Genomic DNA, 16,655 nt, shown 5'->3' on the forward strand with positions numbered 1-16,655 from the left:
ATGACTCCTAGGCACTTGATGCATGCATTATTGGCTAGTCTAGCTTTATAGGGAGATGGAGCATTGACTTGTAGCCCTAATCTATGCATGGTTTTCTCTGTCATAACACACATTTGGGCACCCCCATCCACAGACACCTTAGGAATCTTATATCCCTTAATCCAAGCATCCACTAGAGGAACAACATCTTCATCAGAATTAGATTTAATTAACTTGACTGATTTTGTATGTTTTCTTCTAGTGCTAACTGTCTTTGACCATTGCCTTCTCAGATTAAGTGCTATTTGTAAGAGTTGTGGCCATGTGATGTTGGGATGTTGAGTGCTCATATTAGAGATAAGATTATAGCACTCGTAACCTTTACCTAGTAAGAAGTCCTCCATATTGATCTTCCTTCTTGGTCATGGAACTTTCTTGCTTGTTCCTTTAGGGCCCTTGCTTCCCCTCCTCTTGGTGTCTGATTCTTCATCTTTGGCCCCTTCTTGAACTCTTGCCCTTTTGATTGGCATGGCATCCATCTCTTCTATTGTTTCTTCTCCTTCAAGCAGGTCTCCATGCTCTATTACATTCATTGTCCTCTCTTCTCCTTGTGGTAGAGGTGGAATGTTAGCTCTAGTTGTTGAGAGGGTGGTTGCCATTGAAGAAGTTGGGATACTTGGGGAGCTTGAGGAGGACCTGGCTGTTGTTGAGGTTACATGGGCCTTTGTGGTGGATAAATGTCACCTGAGATCCTTCTTGGATATGGGAAATTATACATTCCATGCCTTCTCTTGTGCTTGCCTTCTTTGTGCTCGACCTTCCCTAGGTGGTTGTGTCCTAGGTGAATGGAATGTATAATTGTAAGTATTACTACTTTGAGTAATGCTATTACGGAAGGAAGACAATCATGATTTTAAATGACTTTAGATTTTTACATTTTCACTCTATGACTTAGATCCAAGGGTTTAAACTTTTCCCAAATGATCATTTAGTAAGGGTCATGAATGGCTTATGGTGAAACACATCTGCTACTACTGGATAGATAGATATACATACTACATAAGGTTTTGATATTGGATTCTCCAACACACAGACTCGAGCCCTTCTGTTTGGGCTATAGCCTTCCGACAAGTGACAATCGTATCTTAAGATTATGATTTAAAATTTGAAAGAGTTGCTTAATGTACCTTTATAAAACACATAAATAGATTGTTCATGTAATGCACTGCAGAAGGAGATCTGTCGTTCGAAATTCGAAATGCTTGTATTGCATCCGCCCAATGATTGGTTCGTTTGTTAAGGCTTGTAAAAGCAAGTCGACCAACCGAACCTTCGGTGTAAACACGAATCATATTTTGGCCCACACATTGGAGATGGTGAGTTTCTCACAATCACATCAAAAGCCACTTTTTCTACACCCCAGATGGTCTCACCAAGATCATTAGTATCACCAAGCTCATTATAATGCATCTCAAAATTGTTGACAGTGGCATTGTAAAACACATATAATCTTGTTCTTGGACCAAACAGTGGTGAAGGTGCCCCAGTGGGGTGGAGGTGCTAGCACTCATTCTGGGACCTTGCATTTCTATCCATCTTAGATTTCGTTTATCCAAGAACACCACCCACAAGTGCACACTTCTATCATTGCCCACCCCTTGATGGAACAAAAGGACTTTTGCAACGGTAAAGACATGATTCCAATCATTAACCCAAGCAAAGGTGTACTTGTTCATGTATCAACATTAGCCACCCAACACAAATTGATTAAGATTAGTAGTCACTCGTGGAACCAACACAAAATGGTTAGTAGTCAAGTCTCGTGGAACCAACACAAAATGGTTAGTACTAACTCATGAAACCAGATTCAACAATACATGCTAACAATAAAAATTTACATTATTAAATTAGCACTTGGACAATAAATTAGCCACTCACCTGCCACTCCCACTATGAAATATGGAGCTCTCTCACTCACTCACACACACACACACACACACACATGTTTGTATCAAATTTATCTTGCAAATCATAAACTAGGGAGCATGTTGATTAGCATTGAACCACAAGTGGTTCAATCTCTCTCTCTCTCTCTCTCTCTCTCTCTCTCTCTCTCTCTCTCTCTCTCTCTCTCTCTCTCTCTCTCTCTCTCTCTCTCTCTCTCTCTCTCTCTCTTCGTTCTACGTAATGTTAAGTGTGCAATATTGAATTATTGTTATGATCAATACTGTTCTATGAGAAAGAGAGAGAAGTCTCCTCAAGAGTGAGTAATTGTAGAGAGAGAAAGAAAGAGTTGAAATATTGTGTCTGAGTGTGTGTGTGTGTGTGCCTCTCCTTCTACAAAATCTTTGCACAACAAGTTATTTTTCAAATTATATTTGGTGGAGAAAGAGGGAGGGAAAGATTATCTTTCCCTTCTGGTTGAGGGTATCACCATTACCATCATGCAATTTGTTTTCGCAAAGGCTCTGCTAGGGTGAGACAATTTTCTATGGAGAGATAGATAGATAGATAGATAGATAGATAGATAGATAGATAGATAGAGAGAGAGAGAGAGAGAGAGAGAGAGAGAGAGAGAGAGAGAGAGAGAGAGAGAAGTAGTTGAGATGATTTGATATGGAAAGTTGAGAGAGAGAGAGAAGATGATTTACTAGTGCCTGTCTTGCTCTACAACCTTACTTCTCCCTGTGTTTTTCTTCTCCTTGCTTTTTTCTTCCCCTGCGTTTTGCTTCTCCACGCTGTATTGGCAAAGATCGAAATGTTTTTTTTTTCAGGCCAAATCTTGTGAGATAGTGACTTTTAAAGTTAAATCATCAAAGGTCGGTCACACTTTTTCTTTCTTTTTGGGCCGCATCCCCCCACACACACATAACCATAAGCATAATTCTAATAACTACCTACATTTCAAAAAAATTATATTATATATTATTTTGAATTTCTTTTTAATGATTTTTCAATGATGTCATGCCACAAAAATTGTTACATGGGTCATACCATTGAGGGACTGTGGTGGCCCCCGCACCCCACCATAGGGGGGCTTGGCGGCCCCCCTGCCCCCCAAATCCCCCATCTCGAGGGGTTAAGCTGCCCCCCATACCCCCAGCCTTAATAATTCCTGGTAAATTGGGTATCCCCAACCGCTCAAAAAGACAAGCCAATTACCAACAATAAGGACAAAAGTTTGGGAAATCATCCCTTTTTTTGGGCCCATAACGTCTTGTTCGAGCATGTATGTTGCCCCCATAACATCTTGTTCGAGCATGTATGTTGGAGATGTTCAAGAGCATGATGGATAGCCCTCACATATATGTACATACATATATGTATATATGTATATATGCATATATATAGGTGTGTGTGTGTATGTATATATATATATGTGTGTGTGTGTGTATGTGTATGTACGTGTGTGTATATATATATATGTGTGTGTGTGTATGTACGTGTATATATATATATTATATATATACACATACATACATACATATACATACATATATATATATATATATATATATATATATATATATATATATATATATATAAACACATACAAACATATATATATACATATATAGATATACAATTATATATATATACACATATAGATATAAACTCACATAGACACACATACACACACATGCACACACACACACACACATATGTATAAACACATACACTCACATATAGATATATAATATTTTGTTTATATATATGTATATAAATATATACATACATACCTACATACATACATACATATATAAACACATATTTCACATATAGATATATAATATTTTATTTGTATGTATGTATGTATGTATATGCACACATACATACATACATACATATACATACATACATATATATATATATGTGTGTGTGTGTGTGTGTGTGTGTGTGTGTAAACATATACACTCACATAAAGATATATAATATTTTATTTATATGTATGTATGTATGTTTACACACACACACACACATACATATACATACACACATACACATGCATATACATACATACATACATACATACATACATACATATATATATACATATATATATATATATATATATATATATATATATATATATATATATATATATATATATATCTACATTTGTATATATGTGTAGATATATCTAAAGGTATAATGAGGACAATTGGCCAGAACTAGGGCCTTGTTAGAGTTCCACGTTAGAGATTGATTTGGACACTTGGTCAAAACTAGGGCCTTGCTAGAAATCCATGTTAGAGGTAGATTTAGACACTTGGCCAAAACTAGGGCCTTGTTACAAATTCATCTTAGAGGTTTACTTACACTTGGCCAAAAATAGGGCCTTCTTAGAAATCCATGTTAGTGGTTGATTTGGACACACTTATTCACAAAAGTAGAACCTTGCTAGATTTCCATGGTACAAGTTGATTTGGACACTTGGCCAAAACTTGGTCCTTGTTAAAAAAATTTATTAGCCCCATTGATTTGGACACTTGGCTAAAGCTAGGACCTTTCTTGAATTCCAAGGGTAAAGTTGATTTGGACACTTGGCCAAAACTAGGGCCTTGCTAGAAATACATGTTAGCCATTAATTTGGACACTTGGCCAAAACTAGGTCCTTGTTAAAAATTTGGATTAGCCCCATTAATTTGGACACTTGGCTAAAACTAGGGCCTTTCTAGAATTACATTCTAGAATTACATGGTACAAGTTGATTTGGACAGTTGGCCAAAACTAGGGCCTTGTTAGAAATACATGTTAGCCATTGATTGGAACACTTGTTGGAAATACATGTTAGCCATTGATTTGGACACTTGGCCAAAACTAGGTCCTTGTTAAAAATTTGGATTAGCCCCATTGATTGGACACTTGGCTAAAACTAGGACCTTGCTAGAACTCCATGGTACAAGTTGATTTGGACACTTGGCCAAAACTAGGGTCTTGTTATAGAAATACATGTTAGCCATTGATTTGGACACTTGTTAGAAATCCATGTTAGCCCATTGATTTGGACACTTGGCCCATTGATTTGGACACTTGGCCAAAACTAGGGCCTTGTTAAAATTTTAGATTAGCCCCATTGATTGTTGAGATATCGAGCTCATCTAGTGAGGCGGTGGACACTAATGACCCACCTGGGGGATAGGCCCCACACTTACACCAATGGCATGGTTGGTGAGATCATGGGTGATATGCGGCCAGTGGGATGACAAGCTGTGTGTGATAGCCATTCTAGAGACTGGCATAGTTATAGCGCCAGCTCATTTTAGTTGGGTTCACACTATAGAGAACCCTAGTATGTATTTGGTTAAGTACCTCTTCATATTGTGTGTACTCTTATCTTTGTATATGGTGTGTTGAGTGTTGTGTGAAGAAGAAGAAGATATTCAAAGAATATCTTGTCACTATTGGCTTTCATGTAGCCAATGCAGATTTCTCACTGTCTCTCACTATATGTGAGACACAGTGATAGAGGTGTTGTACTTGTTGTCATCTATAAAGATGACTTGATCATTATAGGGGACCATGATGCAGAGATCTTTGATGTAACGATCTTGCTTATACAAAAGTTTGAGATGAAGGATCTGGGGGAGCTTAGATATTTCTTACGCATTGAGGTGATTAGGTCACCACATGGTATTGGATTACTGCAGAGACAGTATGGGTTGGACATGTTGTCCAAGTATGGTATGACAGGCTGTAAGCCTATCTCAGTGCCATTGGATCAGAATGGCAAGCTGAGTGCAGATTCAGGAGAGACAGTATGGGTTGGACATGTTGTCCAAGTATGGTATGACAGGCTGTAAGCCTATCTCAGTGCCATTGGATCAGAATGGCAAGCTGAGTGCAGATTCAGGAGAGATTTTGGAGGATCCTACTATGTATAGGCGCATAGTAGGAAGCTTGCTCTACATGACGATCACCAGGCCAGATTTGAGCTATGCTGTTAGTTTGGTGAGTCAGTTTATGCAGGTTCCTCAGAAGCCGCATTTGGATGCATTGAGACGCATACTGAGGTTAGTGAGGTCTACTTTGCATTGTGGACTATTTTATGAAAGTGGGACAGAGATATGTGTACATGGGTACACATGCTGATTGGGCTAGTAGTATCTCAGATAGAAGATCTACTAGTGGCTTCATGTTTTCTCTGGGGAGTGCTGCTCTGACTTGGAGCAGCAAGAAGCAACCTACGGTTGCTCTATCCAGTACACAGGCCGAGTACAGAGGTGCTGCTATGGCAGCATGTGAGGTAGCTTGGTTGAGAAAGCTACTTGCAGATTTGGGTCTATCGATGGATAGACAAGTTGTCATTTTTTGTGACAACATTAGCAGTATACAGTTGGCCAGGAACCCAGTTTTTCATGCTCGCATGAAGCATATAGAGGTCCACTACCATTTTGTCAGAGAGAAGGTTTTGGCAGGAGACGTTGACCTTGTTTTTGTCATCACACAAGATCAGGTCGCTGACATCTTCACCAAAGCATTGGGTACAGAGAAGCTCCGCAGATTCAGGTCTTCGCTTGGTGTACATGAGATGGAGTTGAGCTTGAGGGGGAGTGTTGAGATATCGAGCTCATCTAGTGAGGCGATGGACACAAATGACCCGCCTGCTGGGGGGGGATAGGCCCCACACTTACACCACTGGCATGGTTGGTGAGATCATGGGTGATATGCGGCCAGTGGGATGACAGGCTGTGTGACATGAAAAGATGCAGGAGGGGAGAAGAGAGCTTGAGCTTTTGCAAGCACACACACACTCACAAAAACCTAAAAGAGAACACACAAGGTGAGAGGCTGAAAATCTTCTTCTTCTTCACTCAACACTCAACACACCATATACAAAGATAAGAGTACACACCATATGAAAAGGTACTCAACCAAATACATACTAGGGTTCTCTAAAGTGTGAACCCAACTAAATGATATGGCACTATAACTATGCCAGCAGTCTCTAGAATGGCTGTCACATTGCCTGTCATCCCACTGGCCACATATCACCCATGATCTCACCAACCATGCCAGTGTGGTGTAAGTGTGGGGCCTATCCCCCAGGCGGGTCATCATCAGTGTCCACCGCCTCTTCACTAGATGAGCTCGATAACTCAACACTCTCCCTCGAGCTCAACTCCATCTCATGTACACCAAGCAAACACCTGAATCTGCGGAGCTTCTCTGTACCCAATGCTTTGAATTCTAAGAGATAGATTTGGACACCTGACCATTTCTTTAGAGTTGTGGCATTTGTAAGCAGGAATGGGATATGTATAAATATTTGGGTAATAATCCCAAAAAAAAAAAAGTAGTCCATGTATTCAGTGGAGTTAAAGGATTTTGCCACCTGGTGACCTCAAAAATATTCATTTGTATATAGATTTGGAAAATTTGTCAATTCTATCAAGTGGTAAGTGAAAGAAGATGATACTAATGATAGATTATAACGTATATTCTACTAACTAAATTTGGACACTTGATCTAATTTGGAGAACTGGAAAATGTCATCTCAAATTTCTCATGGAGAATGTGTCAAGTTGATCATCAATAATGTGATGGTGGCAATAGGCAAGATACATGCAACCCATGAGGAAGATATGTGCCATGGAGAAACACTTGGGAAAGACCATGTCTCTATGAGCATTGATAAATGCTTCAACCATGACATTGCACTACCATTCCCAACGTTAAATACAAGAAAATTAGTCGATGCAATTGTAGCATTGTCAAATGGTGTAAGAATTCTCTAGAGATCTTGGGTGTAGCACCTAACATTCAAGAAGTTGTGGGCTCAACCATGGACGGTGGACATGATTCAAGAGTAGTGCCATATGATGGAATTTCAATTCGTGAGAGTTGGAGAGAAAAAACTGTGTTATTGTGGTCAGAGGGCAAAGAAGAATGTGTTGGGAAAGGGGACATATTGTTGGTCTTTCCATATGAGGCTACTAGTTTTGAAGCTTTAGGTGGAGATGATGTGAGTGTGGTGGTTGATCAAGCCATCCAACAAGTTCAGTCACCAGTACCTTCTTTATAATGGTGTTAATCTCATTAGGTGGCCTATTAAAAGACTCACATTTAAGGATGGTTCAGCACTCCTCATTGAAGAGGATTCTAATGATATGGATGACCAATTCATTGATGAATGTGTTGATGCTCCAACTAAGAAGAGGAGATACTACATGGTGAAGAGGCAGCCCAAAGTGTTGGGAATAATAGGGAATTCAAAGAGGACAACACTAGATGTTGTTTCCCAGAGAAAATGTTGCCAAGTTGCTGATCATGATGCAATGATACAACTCCGCAAAGTTTTTTGGGGAAGTTTCTTGCAATCTCGCATTGATTATGTGTATGATTCCATGGAAATGGCATGCCATGTGGATGGAGTGGGGACAAGATAGTATAGCTTCACATTCAATGGTATGGAAGTATGTTCAAGGCCATGGTATGAGATGCATGGTATTCCAACTACAACATTTTACAGATACAGGGGTCAGTTTGAGAATGGTATACAAAGGTCAATGCATGGAAACAAGGGGATTATAAGAAAGGCATGGGATCACACTAAACCAGGAAGGGAAATAATTTGAGAATTTATACAAAACAATTCTAAGAAGATGCCTCACACGAGCAGGACCATGACAGATGGTTCTAGGGAAACCCAACTAGTTATTCCAGGTGTCTACAAACAGGTGGACATTTTGAATGAGGTTAATATGACATTGAAGAATATCATTCAAAAAGAAATGTCGGTATCAACATTTAGTATGATCTAGAATACAGAATTCAAGCATGTTAGCCTTGCCAAAACAAGCAAGTTTTCAAAGTGCACTATATGCAGTGGAATAAAGGATCAGTTTGGGAGCCACAAAGTGCCAAGATGAATGTAATAGATTAATGCGTCAAAGCAAGGCCCACATGTTGCAACAACTTAGTTGTGGGAATATCTACTATGCTTGAAGATTGACCTCACAATTAAATCCTAATAAGTACTTATGCATAATACATGATAAGATGGACCAAAAGAAAACAGTGATCCCAAGATTGAAGGTGCATTTCAAGGAGAGACAGATAAGTCAACACAATTGCCAGTGTCACTAATAGGAATGATAACCCATGGACATGGACAAGGGCACTATATGGACATTTTGCTATCATCTTATGGCCATCTGATCAAAATTTCATAATAGTTTCTCTTTGCCTTGTGTCTAAGAAACATGAGTATGGAGATCTTTCCAATGATGGTATGCCTAGATCTACTAGCACATTGTTGAATGCTTTAAACTCTAGAAAGGCTCTTGATCAGCATTACCCACATGAGGGTGGATACATGGGAGCTTGCTCAACTACATTGAATGATGTTGGGATAGCAAGACAAGTGTTGAACACAAATCCTAGTTTAGACTTCAAGAAGTTGCCAGAGAATTTGATGTTGCAATTGGACAATTATCCATCAGAGAACAAGAATTGGTATTTGTTTGCCTATCTATCATTGTTCGTTGCCAAAGGAGTATTTAAGATGGTCTAGTTAGGATTTCTGATGGTTGGTCATACACATGAGGATATTGATGCAATGTTTAGCAGATTTTCTAAGAAACTAAGGACTAGCCAGACATTCACGTTCCCACATTTAATGAAAATATTCAAGGATAGCCAAGTATCTGTTCCAACCCCATTCTTGATGACAATGTCCCAGACTTCAAGGGATTCATTAATGGGTACTTGTCTGATGGACAAGATGTGCTAGTGGGGCACTCAAAACCATTACAATTTAGATTCTTCATGCAAGAAAAGGTTATAGTCATACAATATAAAGTGCATCCTAAATCCATTGAATGGCTACCAAAGGATGGTGGTATTGAATTATGGAAGAAGGTAGTGATGGTAACACAATAACGATAGGGGTTCCATGTGTCGTTCCAATGTTTGAGTACATTAAAGATCACTTAGATATGGTAAAAGGAATTAAGGATTACATACGATATTGGAAAAGATGGGCTAATGTTCAAGGATCTGATGCAAATTTCACCTTGTACATCAGCCCAATGATTGAGTATTGGGAGGCCATGGTTCAGGTACTAGAGAGACCAAGTGTCCAGGACGGAGGCTTCTATCAAAACTTTTGGCCAAGAACTCTAGGCACACATGTGGATGACATAACTATTGATATTGATGATGAATTCTTAGGATAATTTGGAGGAACTTGATGATCACTATTGTGGACCACAAAATAAAAGGCCCAAGAAAGCTTTTCAACCCATGGTTGATGTTATAAAGGTAGACTTTGTAATTATGCGACCATCAAAACCAATATATCCTATATGGTTGGGTGTAGCGCAAAGTAACATAGATGCCAACAGAACATCTAAAAACTACAAGAGGATTTTAATACAATACTGGGCATGAGTATGCAAAAAGAGAAATGTTAGTGATGCTGATGTTTATAGAGATTGTTGGAACAAATTTTGGATATGTAACAAGAAGGATCCTATGCGTTGGGAACTGTCAAACACGATAGTGTTTGCATGGGCACTAAGGGGCAAAAAGTGCCAAAAAAGATTAAGATTCTAGCAAATGTGTGTACTAAGGCAAAGGAGAGTTTGGCAACATCCGAGGATTGTGATGAAGGCCAACGAGTTCAGATCATTATAGTACTAGTTGGATCTATGTTGGTCACCTTTTGTTTATGAGTTAGTACATGGTAGTCTCCTACTATTTAGAATTTGATTATTTTTTATACTTCTCTTTAAAATTTTATGGATATTTTCTTGGCTACACTATAGCTTAAACAGTGTTTGTAAACACCCCATATGTGTTATTAGCAACCTTGAGTAGCAACACTTTCTCTTTCAAATTTAATGAATTACTAAATTCATCGAAATTACCAAATTTAATCTAAAGATATCAATTTCATTTTTTCCAAAATGCATGGATTTTTTCCAATTCCCTAATATGGACTTAATGCAAGAAAAGGGGCCACCTACTATGAAAAGCACATGTGATATATCAACATTTATGGAATACACTTCAAGAAGGCAAAAAGAAATGCAAGAAAAGGGGCCACCTACATCAAAAGCACGTGATATATCAACATTTATGGAGCCTCAAAATGTTGACTTTATGTATCTTAAAAAATAGGAGAAATTATCCAATCATAAAATCCACATATGCTTGAAGAATATATTGGGATATTCTTTGTAAAGTTGCCTTTATAAAAAAGGGCACAATCTAATGGAAGTGCAATAAGCATACAATCTAATGGAAGTGCAATAAGCATACAATCGAATGGAAGTGCAATAAGCATACAATTTCTCTAACTTTTGTGTGTGTCTCTCTCTGTGCCCAATTAGTGCACAGTTATCTTTATCTCATTCCATTAGCTATGTTTAAAACATGAGCTCCTTCTTCTACTCTGATCCACCCGAAACCTAAGAACTACCGCTTAGAGTCAAAAGATAGGGCTTTGGTGCCTATAAAAGGATATTGTACTTGATAGTTTTATTCTATCAATCATTTTCTTGTGGTGTGCCCAATTTTGTCTCTTGTGTGCTCAAGCTTCTCCTTCTCTCTCTTCTTCACTTTGTATCTCTTGTGTGCCCAATTTTATATCTCTTGTGTGCTCAAGCTTCTCCTTCTCTCTCTTCTTCACACTCCATAATCATGGAGATATTTCATCCTCCATAGCTCCATGATTGATCTCTTGTGATTTGCCAATAATTGGAAATTGTTATTTCCATTGTTTAGGAGTTAGAAAAGCAATAAAACAAGATTTTCATCAATACTTACATGGTGGTAACTCTATAATCATATCATGATTATGTAGGGAACACCCATTTGTTGCATTTTTTGAAAGCCATTGATCCTCTTGTATACTATCATTTGAACATTCATGTTTGTTGCAAAGGAACAATATGGAAAATTTGAACTAGAAAAATTATGATTTGCACTTTTAAATCATTGATTTTATGGTCGAAACCTACAGAATCATGTCCATGAGTTTGTAGAATCACGCCCGTGACTTTTTATCATGCCCATGATTTTTTATCATGCCCATGATTTTTTATCATGCCCGTGATTCTTTGACAAATCCAGCTATCCCATCTACTATGGGATTACGCATCAAAGGAGGCTTATCTCACAGATTTCATCTTATCCAATCGTGATCATGGATCACAACCCGTGATTTGCCAATCATGACTATAGTGCCACATCATAAATCACACCCATGATCATTGATTACGTCATGATTGCCACGTCACAAATCACAGAGATAAAACTTAGCAATTTCATAAGATAGACATCTCAAACAGTTTTAGTAGGGGTATCAAGGAACTCGTTTGAACATTCATTGGACTTGTTTGCATGAAGACAACCACAATAATTCTATAGAGGATCATGGTCAACTCTCAATTGTGCAAAATCACGTCAATTGTATCTTGAGAATCAACAAGGAAACTGCTCAAGGATGTTTCTAGGGACTTATTAATACTGAGAATAAACAAAAGCTTCACGTGATTTTTATCGTAAGTGATCACGTAATTAAAAATCACTTTCATAATCATCATGATTGTGATTATGTAGCAATTTGTTAAGTTTAGACTGTATAATTCCAAGTGCGTGTAGATCCAAATTTTGATGAGTTAAAGCCATTTCATGCACTTAAGGTCGGGAAGGCTTGTTGGTGACGTGCATCTAACTAACCAGGATTCTCCTACCAAAGAGAAGTTTAGGGTCAGCTCGCAAAACCAGCACACAAAGAACTCTGTCTACTTTTGCAGATGCTGAATTATTTTGAATTGTCAACTAGCGCGAAATCCATGGAGAATCCTCTTAACGAGAAATTGGTGGAGAAAAGGGTATTTCTTCTCCGTGACACTATTTCGAGGGTTCATGGAGTTACTCCGAGGAATCCTACGATATGGTCACGAGCCTGAAAGGAAAGCTCTATAGGCTGCCAAGGAACATCCATCAAGCTCGGATAGAGAAGTAAGCATAGAAAGAGCTAGAAGTATAGGGCTACAACAACTGAGAGAACCATTGCCAAAGGAGAGTAATCCTCAAAGCCCCCCCTCCTGATACAACATACTTCGAGAATACAAAGGAATCCTATAAGTGCCCAAAGAATGGGGGTAGTATACTTCCCCACTTCCAAAGCACTAGAGATTGAGGAAAGAATGAGAGAATCAAAAGCCAAACTTAGATGGCTTAAACAAGAGAAGATCAGCTTAGATCTCCACAGGGAGTTGGTGGGTTGAGAGATGTGCTTTCATACAGTAATGCACGGAGAAGGTTCTTCCAGCCTCAATGGACAGCCTCAATGGACTAAGGCATGATAAACAGGACACGGTCGCATGAGGCAGTCTAGAGAGATTGAATAGGAAATGGAGGGTATACCACCTGTAGAGCCTATTCTAAATGAGCCTCAAGAAGACCTAGCTGCTCTCGCAACAATATTTGTTGAGATATCAATGATACGACCACTACTTCTAGTATTCATAGCATTCTTGGGAGTGCTTATGTGGATAGAGTTCATGTATTTAAGTAGTCAGGGATAGTGCATAAGAGTAGTGATGATTTCATTGAGATGAGACATCGTACGAGAGGTAGGATTGTACATATGGATCTAGAGAGCTTTATATTTGATTTAGACATTAGAGAGGTTGACTTATTTTGGGATATAGGTTATACATGGACACCATTGATGGACATAGACCATGCTCATGATGATGACTTTAGAGATTGTGAGGATGACATGGTCAATGATTTGGTGGATGATGCCACTTTCATCTCATGTTTGGGTACACTATCAGTATATTCAATAATGATGATGCTTATGGTGATCCTATTGATCATGCTTATGGTTTGGAGGACCACATATGCGGAGGGTTTCATACATGAGGGAATGTTGCATATTTTAGATCGTGCCTATACACACATTGATGAAGTGGATCATACCTCGGATGATTCGAGCTATGCTATAGTGGTTGATGACATTGGTTCACATGGGTTCCTGCACGATGCCGACTTTGAGATGTGTTTCTTTAACTTCCATGATTGTCTACACGACCTAGTTTCTTTGGAGCCAGGATATTCATATTTGGGTGTATCATATGCCACTTGGGATGTATGGTAGATGATTACATGGCTTACCATTCAAATGCACTTGTGACATCTCTTGGTCTCGATCTAAACAAACCATTTGATATTCTAGCTAGCAGTTTTTTTCCCATTTGGCATAGATACCTTGGATGTCAGTTCCATGTTATGGTCGCAAGGATGGGCTCATGAGCCCTCGAACTTGAGCTTTCCTTTTGACATGGGAGCTATTGTTAAATTGGATTCGAGGGTCCATGATGCATACTACATTTGTCCATTTGACACACGAGAACTCATACCTAGCTTCATCACTGACATTGCTTTTCTACATTTTCCATTCGGTCTAGGTGGTTTGAGAGTCATTGCTTTTGAGTCCACATGGCTTAAATTTATTTTTCATCCATGCAATCGCAATTGTATAGATTACCTCATCTGTGGGGTAACACTCATATCTTTCCCATTTGATCCTAGAGAATACACGACTAGCCTCATCATCAGCAGGAGTCCCATATCTTTTTCATTTCACCCTGGGGGTCATGAGATTCATGTATTGGTATTTGTTCCTCTGCGATGGTGACACTTAGTCATGTATTGGGCTTTTTGTGTATAGCCTTTGTATTTTTTTGTGCATGATCACCCTTTGGTTTCGAGGATGAAATCATTGTAAGAGGGGTCATTTGTAATGAAGTAGATTTGGTATGAATATGGGCATAGGACCTAGGCCACTTGGGCTTAGGGCCATTTACATGTGTACTTTTGGGGACCTTGGACATAGGGCTCATGGACATTATACCCTTTTGATGATATTTTACTCTATAAACATCTTATCTTCTTGGCGCTTATGCCCAAGCTTTGATAGTGACCTTCACCCATGTCTAGACTTTCATTTTTGTAATGAAATAGATTTGGTATGCATATGATGGGGCCCTAGGCACTTGGGCTTAGGGCCCATCCCCATGTGCATGTGCATACCAAATATACTTCATTACAACTGCGAGCCTAGAATGGGGTAAATTTTATGATCAACCGCGTTACTACACATGTGACAATTCACCAAGAAAAATATCATAGAAGTTAGCTTTTATGTCTCTAAAGCGTAAAACATCTCCAAGACCAAGAAAGAGATGGCTTGGCTCGCTTCTTCTTCTCAAAACCTATAAAAAAGCTTCCAAAAGCTTCAAAAGTTCATGTGCAAGTATAAAAGAGAGCGTTGTGAGGAGAGAGAAACCAAAAAGGTAGGTGGTCACTTTTCTTTGTGTTTTTATAAATACTTTAAAGGCATAACATGCTATAATTTTTATTGGAGTTTATACCTTGGGTAGCCTAACGTCCTTGCAGGAAAGCAAGCACACAGAGGGTGACGAACTGGACGAGTCTCGCCCGTGTGAAGTCAGGATGGCCAACAAGCAAAGCACCTCATCTTTGAGCATGTGTAAGACCATCATTTTTTTTGACGTTATCGGGGCCGAGGAAGACGATTTTGGCACACGAGAGACTGTACAACAAGCAAGCAATCTAGGCGGCCAGTCTGAATCATAATTGTTGAGGTCAAAGTTGTTGTATGGAGACACGAACTCTCCAAAGCTATCTAGCTTAATTGTAGATGAGTCCGTGTGAGGTCAAAGTTGTTGTATGGAGACATGAACTCTCCAAAGCTATCTAGCTTAATTGGTGTATCTCGTATGCTGAGAATTGGCCCTGATTTCTGGGTTGAACTTGTTCAACATTATTGACCACCAAATTGTCGCAGCTAAGCCATCAACATCCACATTGTGGGCCACTAAAATTAGGAGTAAGAGTACCCTCCAATTCCCCACTAAACATAGGCGAATGGTGACTCACAAAAATCCTTTGACTCAGAGGCTACTCGCATAGCACGAAACTGATGCCCGATGTTTGGGATCTCCTCAGCACTCATAAGCGCGAGGTTGTGAGTAGCCTATGATCGACGATCTCATGATCAAAAAAAGCACTAGGTGCTAGAAGCTTCATATTTGAAATCAACTTTCATCCCAAAGCGACGTTGAGTTAAACCAGTTAAACCTGAGACAGTAGCAAACGGGCACATAAGGTTGAAGAAGAGTCTCTGACAGTTTGTGAACCGAGCTCGCAAGCTGCACCAATATGAAAGACTACTGGCTACAATAGCTTGCATGCCAGAGAAGAATTGGCACTCTCCTTCCTATAAAAGTTATCCTAGGTGTTCTCTCTAGATTAAAAGAAGCTTTAGGGAGAACACCATTTGTTTTGGGACAAAGGGCTTATTTCATACTTGCGTGAGCAACACTGACAGCGGTTATAGCTCTACATTAATCAGCAATCGTGAAACAATATCACACAAGACTCATTGCATCATCGACTTTAGTAGTGCAAACTGTCAAAGGTATTCCTATTTTCCTCTCTTTTATATTCGAACAAACTAATGGCCACTTTCAACACTGAAGGCGTATCTTCGGTCCACTTTCGAAACCGAGAGTGTTATTCAAGAAACGGGGGAAACAAAAAGAATATGACTAGCAAGTATAGTGCCCCTACTTCCACATTACATGCATCGACTGCTAATAAGCAACCAGCTACATACCTAACTTCTT

Source organism: Cibotium barometz, chromosome 19 (assembly GCF_041138505.1).
Source record: "Cibotium barometz isolate CiBa-2024 chromosome 19, ASM4113850v1, whole genome shotgun sequence".
NCBI lineage: Eukaryota > Viridiplantae > Streptophyta > Polypodiopsida > Cyatheales > Cibotiaceae > Cibotium > Cibotium barometz.